Genomic DNA, 19,498 nt, shown 5'->3' with positions numbered 1-19,498 from the left:
CTTCAACGGCATGGCGTAGAGAAAATCGATTTGTAATAACCTAAATCCTTGAGGTAATTAAGACGATCGATTCTGGAAAATCGAGTTTATTTTGGGAATAAATTGAATTATATACAACAACAATTCATATCAAATCTATTAGAAATTTGGTGTGTTCTACCAACCAAAAGATGGATACTCCTACGCGTGGCGAAGTGTCTGAAAGCAGTAAGAATCGGGTAAGGGTTTGCGACTGCAGAAATCTTTAAATTCTTGCTAGTCGAGGGGTTGGTCTTTCTAAAATCCTATCGACGACTTCTCATTCGACCCGTGAATAATTCATCCTGAGCCGAACTTCCAATGGTAACCCAGTGGGGAGAGGAATCATGGATGAAATCGAAGGAAAGGATTAACCTGCTGTTCTTTTGTTCGATTTTGCGAGAGAAATTCGTCTCTCGTCGTACAAAACGACTACGAGAACGAATATAAAGTAGTTGCCTGAATATCGTGCATTTTTAATTTACCGTTTGAAACATTAAATTCTCTTCGTTAATCGACAGCGATGCTACTCGTGCTTCAACTCGTTACTGCGAGGTAATTGTATCGAAGCTTTTGTTCGTTTACTACATCGTTAGGGTCGGTTTGAAAGATGGTGGAAGGAAAAGGAAAGGTGATTAAACTTCGAAGCTTTGTCAAGTTCGATCGATTTATCGATCGGTATGTCAGAAGTCGGCCAAGCAGAGCACTTCCATTAAATTTCGTTTCCTCTTTCTTTTCCAGCTATTCATCCGGATGATAAAGTTTTTAAGCGTTCCGAAAGCCTTGAAATACTAGCGGTGAAAAAAGGGATTGATCGTTCGAGATTTATGAATCGCGTCCCCCCGAGACTACTTTCAACTTCGATGAGACGAACAATCGTAATATAAGTCGTTAACAAGTCGAACACAAGACCGAAGAAGATTGGTTGCAAGAGAAACGTTATCTTGTTTTTCCATTGCTTAAAGGTTTCGAAGAAAAGGAATAATTAGTTTTCGGTCATTCTGTACAGAAGTATCGAGTATTGAAAGGGCAAAGAAAATTACATTGGCTGATTGCACGCGATTCGAGCGGTGTAGCAAAGTTTTTGCGGTCAGAGACTCGGTTGAAATTGATTTGAGGTCGAATCTCACTATATCTAAAGTTTGTCGCTCGAAAAGCACACAAGCTCGAAGTTCAGCGGCATCGACAGACCTCTGTTGCTCTATTTACATCTACAAAGTTTTAGAGTTGCCGGTTCAACAGTAGCCAACCGATTTATCAATATCCGATACAAATCGGAGATGCTGAATTGCGTTAAGGTCTCGACCAAATCGACTGGCCATTTCGGGAATCAAAATTTCGATCAACAAAAACAAACAAAACATTTTGTCTAAAGCTTATGCAAATTGCTGAAATTTATTATCAAATTACCATTTAATAAAAGTTTCATTTCACCAAGAACAGACATCAAGTGGCCAACAAGATTATGTGATTTAATATGTTATACTCATTTTTAGGAGGATTTTTGGAAAGTAAGTCAATAGCCCAGTGACGGTTGAAAAACAATCTAAGCCACTCTATTGATATAGAAAATGTAGAAAATTGAGTCAAACGAGACAGACGATAGAATGATATCACGTTGCATAATTAGTGTCATGAAGTAAATCTTATGTTAAAATAAACAAACCAGACAAATTTCAAGTAATTTATATTTTATTTCAATCCTTTGTATCCCACTTATTCTTAAGAAATGTGTAAATAGAAATTTCAACTGTGGCAGCTTCAACGTTACATTTCACGTTTTCTTTTTCTCTCTTTCATTTCTTTTCGTTTCTTTTGTTCTCATTTTCTGTGAAATCTGATAGTTCTTTTTAATTGCCCAACTTTTTGTCTGCTCGGAATTGCACCGACAAAGGATGAAAAGAATTTATGAAAATCCGTAGAAATTCAGAGGACCTGCCCATCTTAATCCTCTGTCGCGTTTGAAACAGTCACCATCTTTGTTGTCTCGTTATCATAACCTCTCAGGGCTATACACAGCTCTTCAGCAAAACGGTTTGCCGTTAAACCGAAGAGAAGATATACAATGAAATATGCATAGCACTTTGCACGAGGAAAGAAAAAAGCAGGGAGAACGAGGTGCAATTACGATTTCTTAAAAATGTAGGGCAGGACTGTCCTTTATCAGGATAGAAGTTTGCTCGGACAATAGAGCCAGCGTTGAATTCTATCCTACCTTGGTCTCTGTACCCGTCTATTCACCGAGGATACCTACCGTGGTAATTAACAGTCACAAAAAACGTGGCGAACAGGACTAATTTATTTTTTAGAATGCAACGAATTTCAGCACTCCCCTTTCGACTAATCCAACTGTAGCGGCACTCGAGAACAAAACTTTCCAACGGTTTCGTCGGTACAAAGTATATCACCGAAGCGTACGGCTGGCAGTCCTAATGCGCCATCGATATTTCTACGGTCCTTCCGTCGAATATTTCGAAAAAGGCAACATGGCAACGGTCGCGGACGCCTAACGAACGCGTGCGTAGTGGGGATATTGGGCGATAAAAACAAACGAATCGGATTAAGAAAACAGTCGAGTTGTAACCGAGAAGCGAGAAATGTCAGTTGGAATCGAGAATTGTACGAAAACAGTCGAAAACGAGGATTGTTAATAAATATACTGTTGAATACTAAACGGAAAGAGGTGAACGTGTTTGTGCCACATAAAGACATCGTGTCCGTAAAATCAAGAGTGTTCGTAATGGCTAACCACAACGAGAAAAGGCGCGCAACGAACGCCACAGACCGCGGAGACATAACCTTTTGTTGACAATTTCTACGAAAAATTCGATGCTCCATGGTACGAAGCTGTTTTATTGTCTCTCATATAATGATCGCGTAACGCGTAACTCTTTTCTTTCCGTTCGAAAGCTGGATGAATTGAAAGAATAAAAAATTTATTAAAATTCCAACGATTTGGATTGCAACAAAAGGCAAAAATACGTAACCTGCGTAGATCGTTTTCGATGCAAACGCAATTTCGATTCCAGCAATTTCCCAAGCTATCCAACCTGGATCATAGCCACTGGAAAAATATATTTACCATAAACTACACATCTGCAATGTAGATAAGGGGACAAGCATAGAAAATCCCTCGTTATTTTACAAAATAACCTTACCTTCCTTTATACGATATATGCTAACGATGAAGGATAAAAACTGACAAGTCGATTATGCGAGATGTTCAATTTAAAAAGAAATTTTTGGTATTAAAAAGTAACCGATTATTAAGGTTAATTTTTACTTCTACCTCTGTTCAAATTTTTCGATGAATGTGGCGTAGAACATGGTGATAGAACAAGTTAGGATTTTTTTCATTGATCACCTCTCGTTTTATCCGCTTACACGATATACGTATTTTCTAATTCCCCGGTCAATCGTTGCAAAGAGAGTTTTTTCGATTGGCGAAGTTGCAAAATGTTCGTCGCTGTATAAACTAATATCGTATCGAATTTCCTAATCGCCATAAACAACATCATCGTCAACATTCTTTTGCCATCTCGTATACCGTTTGATTTCAAATTCGTATAGTAAAGGATTTTCGTCTGCTTGCTTTTGCTCGACAACTACTACTATGCTACAAATACCATCTACTTTGAGAAACTTTGATTGTGCGCGAAAAAGGGGAGTAAACGAGAGAAGCACGAACTCAGTAAGCTGCGTAACGTTTGAAAAGAGCACGTTGGTGAAAAGCTGATTCACGGAAAAGAGCAATCGTAGGTTGCGGAATATCGGGTTTGAGGAAAAAGCCCGACGTTTTCCACTTGTCGTACGTGACCGCGTTGATAAGCGGACAAAGAGTGCAATTAACCAGGCATAGTCGGAATAACGATAAGCCGTCGGAAGCGGTTCTCGAAAGAGCCGAAGAAGGTGCGAACGAGCGAACCACGCGAAAGGAACGGTCATAAAGTAACAACGTGACACGACAGCGAAACGCATAAAAAGGAGAGTAAAGTGACCGCGCTTGCTTGAATTTAGAACGAGTTTAGAACGAGTCGGAAAGCTTGCAGTTATTTATATTTCTCCACTTCTCGGTCCTTGCTGATTTCATCGGATGCATCACGATGCGAATCGTTTCTCTGGCTCGCCTTGTCTATCCTCCATTAAAATGATTATTATTATACGATATTATTTTTATATTATTTTATATATTATACGATATTATTATTTAACGAGTTACGACTTGTTTGAGATACAATTTATATATTTTGGTTCAATTTTTTAGTGTGATTCGGTAAACTAAAACAAAATAAATATGGAGAATTCCTATAAAAATATACACGTGTCGAGATACAAACTGAACGAAAATTTGTATATTGTACGAGACGTGAATTTAGGATGTCCAAAATGGCGGTGCACGAAAGTATTCCGTTTCTGTTCCAACATATCCGATTGAAAGCGCGCCAACGCAGAAATTACAGAGCTAATCGTGTGAAACGTTGGCACATGGTGTCGTTCCGGAATCGTTACTAATCGTACCACCCAGAAAATTAGAACGGCTCCGCTAATTCACCAAGGAATTCCTCTTCTCAGCGTACCTATACCATCCTTCCCTTCTATAGACACTATAATACTTCGTTCAGTAATTGAATCGCGTGACACGCATCGTTTACGTCTACGGCGAATAAAATTACGGAATACCCTCGATCGTATCAAATAATTGGGTACCGCGTCGGATTGCCAATTTCTCTCTCGGATAATGAATCCTCTTTTTCATCTGCTTTTCGACACTTTGTGCTTTCTCGTTCATAGCTATATCTTATGGGTACCAACGTGGCATCTTTTTATTCGAATTATCGATCGAAGCTATCTTTCTCGAGGGAATATCGTGACTAATCGGCTATTTTTCACATACGTTCTCAATTAGAGTTAAGCATTTTTCAAATTGTTTCGAACAAATATTTATCGAAAATAATTATCCGAATAAATTTATATTAGTCGAATATTTTATTTGAGTAATAATTATTTGTTATTCGAATAATGATTGCAGAAATATTTGAAAAATAATACGAATAATTGTTCGTCTCTGTTTAATTCTGTACAGGCACGTGCGAATACTAGTACATTTCTTACTATTAATTTGCCGGATGATTAATTAGTCAAGAAAAGATAAATTTTCTAACCTGACATTGAAACATATTAATTATAAAAGTAAATGCTACAACAGTTGGGCAATGAATCTTGAAAATATCCTTCATCTATGCATAATAATGATTTATACATAATATATTAAAGATTCCAAGGGATAAAAGGAAGATAGAAAGAATAATGGAAGAGAAAGATGAAGAAGAAATGGCGAAAGAAACAGCACAGATTAAATGGTGCAATAAGCACACGATTAGCAAAAGGAGTGGCTGGTGGAAATAATTTTAGAATAACACGAATTTCTAGCATAGACTTTTAGTACAGTGACAAGTAGTTAGCATAGCGCAAGAATAAAGTATGAAAAGATGCGTGCGGAAGTAGGATAAGAAAGTGTGGTTAGAAAAATTGTAACTATCATTTTTTTGCCGGGAGGTCAAAATAAAATAAATTGTTATCATTATTTATTAATTTAATGTATGATGTTGTTGAGGTTAACTGATAGAGGAATGAGCGGATGAATTTATTATTAGAAAAATATATTGAAATAAATAAAGTTATATGTGTAAGTACAGGTATAGTGTATGAGGTGAAAATCAAATAAACTGCTATCATTATTTATTAATTTAATGTATGATATTGTTGAGGTTAACTGATAGAGGAACGAGTGGATGTACTTGTAATAGAAAAATATATTGAAGTAAGTATAAGTACAGGTATTTGTGTATGAGGTGAAAATCAAATAAATTGTTATCATTGTTTATTAATTTAATGTGTGATATTGTAGAGGTTAACTGATAGAAGAACGAGTGGATGAATTTATTATTAGAAAAATATATTGAAATAAATAAAGTTATACGTGTAAGTACAGGTATCATGTATGAGGTGAAAATCAAATAAATTGTTATCATTATTTATTAATTTAATATATAATATTGTTGAGGTTAACTGATAGAGGAACGAGTGGATGAATTTGTAATAGAAAAATATGTTGAAATAAATCAAGGTATAAATATAAGTATAATGTATGCTGATCCATAACCTCACTCTTTCAGTGTTACAATACAATAGAATATGATAGGGAGCACGTTCATATATTTCTAGCAAAGGACATTACCAAAAAGTTAACCATGTAGCTGTCGCTGAAGGTTACAAGAAACAACAATAGAAATCTACTTATAGCTCTTTTGTTTATAGACTTTGTAACCCAAAACAAAATTAATATTCAACATACAATAATATGCACCTCTCCTTCTTCAGAATATCTTTTGTTTCACTAAATTCTATCCTCTTTGTAACAGCGGTGTCCAGGTCACGGATATACAAAAGAAAAGGTGTAGAGTTTCTCTTGAAGTAATTACTTTAAAAAATATTATCTGAATAAATTCTCATCTGAATAAGTTATTCGATTTAATTTTCATACAGATAAATTCTTACACAAATAATTCCTCATTCAAATAAATATTTATTCAATTGGATATCTATACATTAGTGATGAACAAAATTTTATTTCTTATATTTATTCATTATAAATTATACGAATAAAATTTTGCATTGTTTTGAATAACGTTATCGAATTCGCGCCAACTTCACTCATATCGGTTATATTAAAACGTATTTAGCATCTTGTTCTACAATATATATAGTTTATGTATGGCGACTAATTTGATCGTTTCGATGCTCAAGCGACACTCCCCACTTATAATTAAAGGCTTGAATCGAACGCTCAATAATAACGGCTGTGAAACCACTTGTAGCGCGTCGTTTTCGCAATATGGATTTATGCCGGAATAAAATAGAATTTACTTTTGCAACTCGTTATCACGCGAGAAAAAGGCGGATGGATAAAGAAACATGTATTTATACGGTTCGAGGTTTTGCACCATTGAAACATATTTTTCACTCTATTCATCGCGTTTCACACCCCATACTCGTTTATGTCGATCGAAGGTCTCGTGCACTCGTTTCAACTGTGTCACACTGAAACAATTTATTGCTTTTATGAAAATAATGAGCACTACCAAGGTACACTTTTAACGCGCGTTTCTTTAAAACCATAGCCCATGTAATTCATTTAGAGCAGTTACATGTTATTCGCACAAATTGTATTCTTAATCTGCCACAGTTTCGTGCTGCTCTGCTATAATGTCACCGTAGCTACGATGAAATTAAAAAAAAAAAAAAAAACAAAAGAAAGGATCTCCCGGAAAATAGTTTAATAATAAAAAAATCATGTGACGAGGTCGATGTCTGGGGGAAAAAATCATTTCTACCCCGAATGAGAAATAAATAAATAATATCTTACGCAACAGAAAGAAATTCTGTAATTTTACTGAAGATAAAACGCGATAGTTGAAGAAATATTTTGAATAAAATTTTTAATCAAATTTGAATAATTCGCATGTAACCAATCGCAATTCGTCTCTCTCAATTTTTGAAGATTCTGTTTTACGATTTTATTTGTAATATTCTTCGAAAATTTTGCAATTATTTCCTTACGCCTCAAAGTTATCGTAGATTTATCGATGCGATTCCTAACCTAAAAAAGTATTTGATAATCCACGGTCTTTAAGAAAATTCGAGATTTCCTTGAAGCTGAGAGTGACGCCTACGATCGTGAATTTAATAAAATCGATCTACCCAAGATTGAAAGAACCAGAATAATCGTGGCATTCTGGAATTCTCCGGTTTTCTCTTATATTTTCTGCTGTCGATGCCGTCTTTGCCGGATATTGCGAGTCCACGGTTGGCCAGCCATTGAGGTTGAAGGACGTTCCACGTACATCGAAATGGACAGCTTTTCAAGCAACCAAAACTTAGAACCCTTCGCAAATTCCCGACCACCGAAAAGCATACAATTTTTTTTTATCGCTGTGTTCGGTTCAATAAAATCCGTCACGAGTTTCTTCTTTCTGTTGGTTTCAAATGTACCTTGTACAAAATTGAACGAAACTAAGCATACATTATGGAGTAACGTGGAAAAAGGAAAAGATAACAAGAAACTAGAACTTGAGCATGAAGATATTAATATAAGAAAGGATCTCGTTGTTCGTGCCTGAAATGAATTAATAAAGCGAACGTGAAAAATAATATACAGAACTTCGAAACTTCAACTCTCCTCTGGCACAGACAACACAGTTAGGTTTCGAGTTCACTCACACATTTTAGGATTAGTGAAACAAGATATCTTTCTATTTTGAAGTTTCAAATTTCTTTCTCGCTACAGAACCTTCGTTAAAACAATATATTCTATAGTTTAGGAATCGATTTGCAATTGATACTGTGTGTAGTTATTTATTTATTTTACTCGAACGTTTAATTGTGATGTATTGGGTTGGCAATACCACCTATTGACAAAATTCGCAATCACTTAGTTGCCAACCCAATAGTTATCGATCAGATTCCTATAACTTGAGCTTAAAAGCTGCTCTGGAAATTGAAGTATGTCGACAATTCGATCTATGTATACACGTACGATATAAATCGAAAGACAGGGACGTGGTAAGTTGTTGGACCTGTTCACGACCGACCTGTATCATTCTCAGCCAATATGGCGAAACTTCTTGTATTAACGAGTTCTTCGGTTCCATTCCGCCCCACAAAATTGCCAATAATCGAAGTCGCTCGTTATCTAACTATTTTCTCGTAACTATTTTCTAACGACGAAAAAATTCCTTCTACTTTGAAATTTTCTTTATTACGCTGGTAGTTGGTGAAAAAAGAATAAAAAGAAAACGACTAAACCCAAATAATTTGACGTAAACGAGATCGAAGCAGTTTCAAGTTACTGACAACTTCAGAGGAACGAAATGCAATTATTGCTGCGAATCAGACGTAATTTTATCGAGTCACGATGTTTTTTTAACACTTTACAAATTCTTAATTGCTGTGGATGCTTCAACGCAAGATTCCGCTCTTTCGCAGATATTATGTTATTGGTTGGCAACTAAGTGATTGCGGGTTTTATCATTAGGTGGTATTGACAAAATCCGCAATCACTTAGTTGCCAACCTAACAGTTTTCTTAATTTCTTTCGTGCCTTCACGCCAGTTGACAGTCGTATTCTTAATAAATGTGAATAGAACGCTTGTGATAGCGGGAATTTAACAGAATAAATTTTAATTGAAAAGCAGCCAAACCGCATATTATCATCAATAGATCTTTCATGCAATCTGCTACATTCGCCAGCTATTCTCGCTCGTTATCGCCGTATTTCTACGCTTCACAAATGAACGTGTAGCAGCAAAATGGATTTGGTGAAACGGCACTGAGAACGGCAGTTTGCATTCACATCGCGAAAAGTTTGTTTCGTAACATTCACGCGGGTGAAGGCGTGACAATGAGACGTTTCTCCTATAGCTGCGATTATGAACCATCCTACCAACTTTATTTTCAGCCAGGAAGATACTCTCGTTATCCGATCAATGTTTTCCAAAAATTTATATTCATCTCACAGATACCATACATATTTACGCAATTACCTCTGAATATTGAATGCTAAAACGCGAATCTATAATCTTCCCCAATTTTGTTAATAATATTAAAATAATTTTATTAATATTTATAAAAGTATCAATTTTTCTGACGCATGTAAGAGATGGTACTAATACATAAGTACATACATGTAGTATCGTGGACGAATAACCTAAAAGATATCAGGCGAACCATAAACGATATCGCGAGAAAGCCGAAGTACCAACAGCCTATGTGTCACCGGTCCTTCAATCGAATATTTACGCGGAAGAAAGACCTACGTGACTCTGCCCACGAACGGTTGCGGAATACGTGCGTGGTGGGGATATGAGAAAAAACAGAGATGCTAAGGGAGAAAGACGAAATAACAGTCAGTGTGAGTTGAGAAGTCAGAGAGCGCGAATTGCGTTGTCGAGAGAGTGTTGCTAGTGTCACTTAAAATTCGTGATAAAAAAATCGATTTGCAATTGCTACTGTGTGTAGTTATTTATTTATTTTACTCGAACATTTAATTGTGATGTATTGGGTTGGCAACTATGTGACCAAGTTGACTTTCCTTTAATATTTTTATATGCTTTTGTTCACCAAAGTGGTTAAGTTCAATATTACAATGAAGTAGCGAAGTTACAAAGTGTTAAAATAGTTGTTCAAATCACAGCCAAGACTGTACCCAAAACTAGTCTCGTGGTCGAATGCTCGCAGTTTTTATATGTTGAGTTTGTAGGAATTGAGGGGCAAAGAGAGGATCCTGAGTGCCCTACGTAATAGGGAAAATTTAGTGTTGGGCCATATGCGAAAGTCAGGTCAAAATCGACGATTCATTGTCAGGTAGTGTGGAATGACGTGAACTTGGCTATGGTCGCTGTCACATACCCCCTTCTTTAGATTGTTTTTGGTTCTCCAAAGTTAACGTTTTTTCTGCTGTTGATCCTCGTTCTCGTCTTGTTCCGATCTGGTTTACTCGTGGAGATGGTAGGTTTCTTTGGTTGGTTAATTGAAAATGTTGACATTGCGGTGCAACGTGTGCCAATTTACCACAATTGAAACATTTTACTTGTTGTCGCTCAGCAAATGGTACACGTTTCGTTTTAGAAAATGGTGAAATATTTTTGTTGATTGGATTATTACGTGTGGCAGGTAATGATCGGTTGCTTGTCTGCATCGGTCTGTTACTAAGTTGGTTATACGTTGCTGTTGGTCGAGTATCCGTCCTTCTCCATTCCTTCTGTTTTCGTAGGTATCTTTCAACGTCGACGGCTTTCTTCTCTGTTTCGCTCAATGAATATAGTTCGCTTGCTAACAGTGTGCGTTCTATATCGCGTCGAAGTCCTCTTAAATAAATTCGACTTACTTTTCTCATGGTGGCTTCAATCATTATTCGTCGTGTAATTGGTTGTGGATTTTCATTAGTTATTGCATACGTAAATTTATTTAATATACGGCGGAATCGAATATTGAAACTTTGAACAGATTCGTAGCGTCCCTGTTTCAAATCGCGTAATTGTTCTTCGTATTCGTCAGATGTCACTTCAACTGCTACGTTGGATCTCAAAGCGTCATGTAAATCTGCATAATTTTCAATAGGTATGTTTCGAATACTTTACGCAGCTTTACCAACTATTTTATCGATTTTAATGGCTTTCAATAATAAATCTTTTTGTGAATAACGCGTTTGCATAGCACGTACTTCTTTTATAAAATCTCCCACTCCAACATCGTCGTTACCGTTTAAAATTGGAATGTATTTTATTGCGTCTTTCGCTGATAACATGGTCAGGTGGCGTGGTTCACTGTAGTCTTGGAATTCGTCATCGTTGTCGCTTTCAGGGTCAAATATAGTTTCGGGTGCGCTCGCTACAGGTACACGATCCCTGTTTCTCGATTTCGCCGTTTTTTTTATAATGTTATTTACAGATTCAAAATCTTTGCTTATAATTGTTTCTTGACTTTCAATGCCTAGCTTCAATTCGGCAACTGTTTTTCTCAGCAGTTCGATTTCTTTAGTGAGGCGTTGATTCTCCTCGCTTGCTTGTTTGGTTAGTATTTGAATTTGTTGTTGAATTTCGGCGGTAGTTCTCGCGTGAATTTCGTTCTGTTCCTGTATCGCGTCTAGTACTTACGTTAGACTAATTTCACTGTCTTTACTTGTTGATATTTTAGACATTTCTTTTTCCCCGAAAATTGCTACTTCGTCTGAGTCTTGACTGTCAAAGCTAAAACGTCTAGTTTTATATTGAACAAAAGAATCAAGCTTTACCTTGATATCCGTAGAAATGGAACTTCCATAGAATGTCCGTTATCACGTTATAGGCTTCGGATTCGTGGATTGTGAGTTTGTTGTTGAGGATGACCCGTAGCCCAAGAGAGTTTCCTTTTCCACGTAGGTAGGATATCTTGTTTTCCCAACGAGCACTTTTCACGATCCTGGCCAATCATGGATCGCCAAAATGTCACGTAAAATTCGGGATAAAAACGGGAGAGCTGAGCAATAGCTGAGCTTAGATTGTCCTTTAATATTTTTATATGCTTTTATTCACCAAAATGATTAAGTTCGATATTACAATGAAGTAGCCAAGTTACAAAGTATTAAAATAGTTGTTCAAATCACAGCCAAGACTGTACCCAAGACTAGTCTCGCGGTCGAATGCTCGCGGTTTTTATATGTTGAGTTTGTAGGAGTTGAGGGGCAAGGAGAGGATCCTGAGTGCCCTACGTAATGGGGAATACTTGGTGTTGGGCCATGTGCGAAGGTAAGGTCAAAGTCTAAAGGGTCATTGTCATGAAGGCTGGTTGGTAGCAAGTAGGTTATCGAATCAATGGCACCTGCATTTCCTATCTTACTAGTCGGATTGTATCTTTTTTTTTTTTTTTTGGTTATTTGCATTGTTCGCTAAACCGAGTTGCTCGTAACGGCTTTAGACGTATCGTATAGCAAAGAAAACGACAGTTTTTACAAATCACTTTCGCTTAATTCGTTGCTCTATCAAATTCCAGAAACGGAAATTACACGAGAATTAGGTTTGCAAGTTGATGGCAGCGCTATAGATAGTAACGATAAAGGGAGTTTAATTTTAATAATGGAAGAAAAAGCGGTATGAAGTTGTCGTACGCAACAAATAATTACACACTAACATAATAATGGATTTTATTATCAGCCAGATCTATTGGGTTGGCAACTAAGTGATTGCGAATTTTGTCAATAGGTGGCATTGACAAAATCTACAATCACTTAGATGCCAACCTAATATATCTCGACGTTGTTACATACTCACGAAAGATGACGAATGTATTTCAGTTTTTTCACGAAATAAGTTACCGACAATACCAGAACACAGTCGCATAGTCGGAAAATTACGCGGCGGATTCGAGGATCTTGGGATTAATTAAGGTCAGGAGGCAGTCAGTTTAACGATTCGCTCGAATGGGGCCAGATATCGAGTGCTTTCAAGAGTATACCGGTAAAATCTTAGAGCAAGTTTCGATCGATCGAAGAGAGTTACTAGTAATCATATATGGCTGAGTACATTCTCGTGTTATCTTCTTTCACCATGAGCGTATTCTGACAGAACAGCCAACTAGCAAACTGTGTGAGTTTCAAACGGAACGAGAAGGGGGAGGGGGGGCAAAGAATGGAGGAAAATGTTTGTTCGGTGAATTTATCACGCGTGCATCTATATATCTACATATACGTATTACAAACAGAGATTATTCTTTCAATTTTCTAGGAATATCGATTTCATACGTAAACATCCATGTAAACACGCATACCGATTGCTAGTATACATAGTGTTAAATTTTAGTCCGATAATAAATAACAACGAGCCATTTCGCAATATTTTTTTTAGAATCTCTAGAGGACAGGTATGAAAGATGTTTGATCATGAGATTAATTGGTTGGTTTATCGTTATCGTTTGTTGTCATAACCGTCGAATATATTTAAAAACAATAAATTAATGTACAGCCTATAATCGCTGAGTCGTTAGTACAGAGTATAAATCGCAAAGTAAAATCGCGGTTGAATACTCGATAAATGCTCGTCGAATAACTCTGTAGATAACACTTAGATCGCTCGTTGATACAGAAAGATGCTCGTAGATACTCGGAGATACTAAACTCTCTTCGGTTGCGTCCGTTTATTTATACTGATGGTGGTGGGGTGGGGTGGGGTGGGGTGGGGGGGTCAGAAGATTCAAATTCGTCTTTATTCGACGGTTATGCGTAGCGGCAACATTGTTTTGCCCGGAGTCTATTTGTTTTTATATTACTTGTATCCTAACGATCTTGATACTCCGAGGCAAAACAACAACACGATTTGAACTGTCCTCTGACTCATATGCCGCTACAAATCCTATTTTCTCGCAAACTAAGAAGATTATTTTCACCTTTTAATGTTAGCCTCTTGACATAGGATAGCGAAAATCGTGCGTCGATTCTGTTTTATTTAAAATGTTCTTTTATCTGCTTTACATAGCTATTTATAACGCTTATGTGCTGTATTCCAAGTTGCCTAATTCAACAAAGCAACCGATTGTAAATTTTCAATTTGTTCAGGTTAACTGATAGAAAGAGAGAAAAAGAGTGGATGAACTTGTAATAGAAAAATATATTGAAGTAAGTATAAGTACAGGTACAGTGTATGAGGTTAAAATGAAATAAATTGTTATCATTATTTATTAATTTAATGTATGATATTGTTGAGGTTAACTGATAGAGGAACGAGTGGATGAATTTATTATTAGAAAAATATATTGAAATAAATAAAGGTATAAGTGTAAGTACAGGTACAGTGTATGAGGTTAAAATGAAATAAATTGTTATCATTATTTATTAATTTAATGTATGATATTGTTGAGGTTAACTGATACAGGAACGAGTGGATGAATTTATTATTAGAAATATATATTGAAATAAATAAAGGTATAAATGTAAGTATAATATATGCTGATCCAGACCCTCATTCTTACAATGCTACAATACAATAGAAGCTATGATAGGGAGCACGTTCATATATCATATATACAAAAGACATTAGCAAAAAGATAAATTTGTAGCTATAGCTGAAGGCTACAAGAAACAGCAATAGAAACCTACTTATAGCTCTTTTGTTTCTACACCTTGTAACCCAAAACACAATTTATATTCAAGGGCACAATAATATGCACCTCTCCTTATTTAGAGTATCTTTTGTTTCACTAAATTCTATTCTCTTCGTAACAGCGGTCTCCAGGTGACGGGTATACAAAAGGAAAATTGTAGAGTTTTTCTTGAAGTAATTACTACAACACGATTGAATATCGCAGGAGATATGCTACACAATTTGTCTCTTCCCAATTATTCGACACGCGGCAGACCGTCGCGAAGTGAGTGGTCAACTCGGCTACAGGCAAAACATTGGATACATTTTCCTGAACACGTACCTTCGACTAATAAAAAGGAACATCTTGCAAAGAGATGCCACGTGTGTGTAAAAAATAGTATAAGAAGCGAAACAACTTGGCAGTGTAAAAAATGTCTAGTTCCTCTACATATTCGAAAATGTTTTCAAAAGTATCATACTTCACAGAATTATTCATTTATTATTTTATAATGTTACTTAACTACTGTCCATTAACGTTATATACCAACCTGATTAAATATTATACAACGATGTAAATTTCGAAATAAAATATCCTGTTTCTAAGCTTGCATTATAACTGTTCAGTTGAGCCAAATTAAATAGTATTCTTCGCACGTATCTAATTCCATTTTATTTGTACGTCAAGGGGTCAATATATTCGCATAACGTTTAACATATTTAACTCTACCAAATAACACCTGATAAAAGAAATAATCAACGTCTAAAGATCCTGTAGCGATACATGAGCCAACGGAAGATTAGAATCGGCAGAGACTCATATTCTTGTGTTTTGGAACACCAACGTTGTTTTGGTTCGTTAGTTTCGAAAGTAAATAAACTCCGGGCAGAATATTATCGCCGTTATTTCTAACCGTCAACCGGAGTCACATTCAAACTTTTCATAACACCATCGGTCGATACAAATAGACGAACATGCCCTCTAGGACGTTCACACAGTCACACAGTCGAATAGCGAGCGTAGAGTCGAACAGTAGCGTCGAGCGAGCGACGATTGCAACCGGTATACACTATCCTTGTACTTGTATTTAAAGTAATTTTAATATACACTGATTATTACAATTTGATCACTCGCGTCTCTTTAATAAAGCAACACGTATAATAATCCACCTCAATCCTAGCGATCATTAACGTTTGCAGACGCGAAGAAGAATTAGAAAAAGTGAAATAGCTTTGATACAAAGTGAATAAGAACAGTTTGTAATGTTTCACGACGATATATACGATGCATACGTCGATATGAATTGGCATATGTTATTTTGCATGTAGTATACAAAATGCTCGATTATGCACGGTGTTTCCAGAACTTTTGCACGCTTGAAAATATGAAAATTTCAAGGTACGTATAACTATGAGCCGAGCGAAACTGTCGTAAATCTTGCAGCCAACCATTATTTTAGCCCAATTTCCATAAAAAATACTTATCTCGTGGCGACCTTCTGTCGCTGCCGCTTTAGTTCTGCCGCTCACGTACGTATGTGTATATTATATATGCGAATAATCATTAAGGAAAGTAAAATATGCCAAGCTAAAAAGCGCTTAAACGCTGGCGTTGAGTTTTAATGAGAAAATCTCGTGAAAAATGAGAACTGTCTTTTGCAAGGATCGTGTCGTAAATATCCGCCCGGCGATGCTACGGTGTTCTTCCGCTCTCATTAATGTTGAAGAAATTCCGTGCAACTTGCGATTTTCAGTTGACATACAGAGACGCGAATGAATGTTCAAAGTGAAGTCTTTGAGCAGCTTCGTTCGACGTTTGCATCGCCAATTGGATACACGCGATCGTAGGAATCTGGATGAGCGCTTCGATTTAACGAGGACCTGTTTCTCCAATTTCTGTCGACTACCTCAGGCTGGTCGCTTAACTTACCTCGATTAAAAGCTTTCGAGGGAAAATTTCCGAATTACGTATTTTTTGGAAATAAAAAAAAGCATAATCGAAACGCGTGTTTTCTTTCGTCTTCGTTTCGGGAAATACATATTCGATGGTCAAATTGTCACGATGAAATAATTCTGCGACATTGTGTGCGTTGAAGCGGAGGAAAGGGAAAGTTGGAAATAAAATTATGCGAGAAGCGTGGGAAATTTTACGAGAATATTTCAAGTTATGGCCTGGATTCCCAAAACGTTTTCGATAAGATTTAGTGTGCTTTTCAAGCGAAATTTAACATCGAGGAGAAAAGCAAGCGTGTGTTTTTCTTCCACCGTGTTTATCATGACTATGGAAAATCGATAGAAAAGAAGAATAACCTATTATCCTTGACCCGTGATCGATCGCAGCTCGCATAGATGAAAATTAGACGAGTTCGATACGCAGTACATTATCACAGTGACATGTTGAAACAACGAAGAAGGCCGTTATCGATCTTTCCGTGAAAGGTCAGCGAATCCCTTCTTCGTCTACGAACAGACATCCAAATTTCCCCCAACGCAACATCTATTTGTCATCGGCGGAGCTTATACCAACCATATGCTTCGCTGTTTCAACATTAAATTCTCATTACGATCTAGTTGATTCACGTTCTACAACTACACGAATAACGCACGATTGTTACTTTACCGACGGTGAACGATGATGGTTATTAAGCGCAAAAGGCAATATGGAAGACGTCAACTATTCTTCCTCGTCCTTTTGTATTATTCATCTTGTACATAATTCAATGAAAATAGAGAACTTTCCTTCACGCGTCGTGGCCTTCGACGCACCTGAATTATTCAACATTTTTGCATGAATAAACAAACACATTGTGAAAATATCTTCTAATTTACTGAACGTGGCGGATTAATTGTTGAATATATACAGCGAATGACGTGAAGTTAGAGACGCGAGATGTGCAATATTATGCAAATTAGGTTATGCGAGACAACCAATCCGTATCAATGTACGTAGATACAGGGTGGTTGGTAACTGGTGGTACAAACGGAAAGGGGGTGATTTTACGCGAAAAAAGAAGTCAAAAAAATAAAAAAAAAGTTTTTTTTTTCTTTTTAATTTTTCCATCGAGACAACGATCTACAGTGGGATAGGTTACAACGAGACGTGATAAAGTGACGCGTACCGAGCGGAAATTCAAAGTCGATTTTCTCGAAAACAAAGCCTCAAACGGAAAATTTTTATTCTATATTTTCGACTTCTTTTTTCGCGTAGAATCACCCCCTTTCCGCTTGTACCACCAGTTGCCAACTCAATAAATGCGTATTATTCGATGTAAATGGGAACGAGTATCGTTTAGTGATTCCGGTAATTTGTGTGCTGAGTTCGACGATCGCGCGTATCGTCTTTCGTGATTTCAAAGCACGGTATTGATAAGTCGATAATGCTCGATACATCGAACGGATCGTGTAACTTTTCAAAGTTTCGGAGAAACTTGAAACTGATCATCTCGAGCGCTTCTTACGGAAAAGGAAGGAACGAAAGAAGAAAGAAGAGCAGTGTCATACAAGAACAACTGCAACTGGAAAACGACGTCAAAGGGGAGGGAAGTTCTGCGAATTATTTTCTCTCTTTTTTTTTTTTATTTTTGTACGTCGGATCCACTCGCTAGGTGGTACAGGCTCGTTGACGCGTAACCTATACATTTCAGTAAGCTGGAAAATCGCGAGAAAATGGCCGGTTAAATTTAAAGGAAAACTCAACTTTTGTATGTTTTTGTTAGAACGGTAACGTTAAAAACAGCTGGTTTTGGGAAACGTTCGACGAAAGTGACGGAGAAGAATAATTGAAGCGGTGGTTGGAGAAGGTGCTCCAAATGTTTCGAATAAATATTGAACGAAAAAAGTATTTCATTTACACAGAACGTATCTTTCGATATACAATCGGTAGCGGATTTATCAAAGTTTAGCTATTGACACGGTTTTTTTAACGATCCACTGTACGCGAGAATAACCAGTCAGGAAAAAGCATTGTAAACGGAAGTGAAATAAAACTATACAAATATGTGTACGTGTCTCGTACGCGCAATATAAATCCGTCGCATGAAAACCGCGACACTTGGCCAAACGTTAGGCGATCAATCTCTACTATTACATTTGCATCGATAAGAAATAACGAGCGATCGTAATCTCTCAAGTTCTTAGACTGTATATCTCGTAAATGAACGCGACTAGAAAGAAGAAACATTTTCTCTGAGAAAACCTTTTTTGGATCGTACTTGAAAGCAACCAATTCTAAACATTCGTATTATGGAAAGGATGCAATGCTTCCAGGTACTGAAGCTTTTATCGAAAAAAATTGATCTATCATATTCTACATACGTCAGCCTACAAAAGACGTCTTTCAAGGATAAATCGTATGTGTTGAGAATTGTGGATCCTAATCACCGAAATAATTGTATAGGAACACTTAGATTACACTTAGAATTAATATCAAAATAGTTTCAGACTTATTTGATGTGTGATTGACAAGATATTCGTCGATACACATTTGCACGCGTTTCACCGCTCTCTTTGTCTCGCTATCTTCTATACCACACTACCAATGAAATAGTTGCATTCATCTGTTTTACGAGACGCTGTGTATCATACTCATATATGTGTATCACTACTACGGCTAATCTAGCGTAGCACACAAAATTACACATATCTCAATAATAACTTTAAAATTTGAGAGTTTTCATATAAACAAAGACGAACAAAATTTTTAACACGATAAAACGAAATATTGGGTTGACAACTAATTGATTGCGGATTTTGCCAATACCACCTAATGACAAAATCCGTAAACATTTAGTTGCCAACCCAATAGTCGCAGC

At 36.6% G+C, this 19,498-nt stretch overlaps 1 protein-coding gene, 1 long non-coding RNA gene and 1 pseudogene across 3 annotated transcripts in view; 1 reads left to right on the top strand and 2 right to left on the bottom strand.

Moving 5' to 3' along the window:
• Nucleotides 1–19,498, bottom strand: part of LOC117242754 (latrophilin-like protein LAT-2) — a 71,394-nt gene that overhangs the window by 25,919 nt on the left and 25,977 nt on the right. The gene's annotated exons all lie outside the window — the stretch shown is intronic.
• The window catches only part of LOC117242757, a 51,703-nt gene that overhangs the window by 27,187 nt on the left and 5,018 nt on the right, over nucleotides 1–19,498 (top strand). The gene's annotated exons all lie outside the window — the stretch shown is intronic.
• On the bottom strand, nucleotides 10,001–13,757 carry LOC117242753 (annotated as a pseudogene).

This window comes from Bombus vosnesenskii, unplaced genomic scaffold, assembly GCF_011952255.1.
Source record: "Bombus vosnesenskii isolate JDL3184/JDL3185 unplaced genomic scaffold, Bvos_JDL3184-5_v1.1 scf7180000016278, whole genome shotgun sequence".
In the NCBI taxonomy this organism is placed as follows: Eukaryota; Metazoa; Arthropoda; class Insecta; order Hymenoptera; family Apidae; genus Bombus; species Bombus vosnesenskii.
The sequence above is the reverse complement of the archived record's forward strand: the minus strand, read 5'-3'. Positions and strand labels throughout refer to the sequence as shown.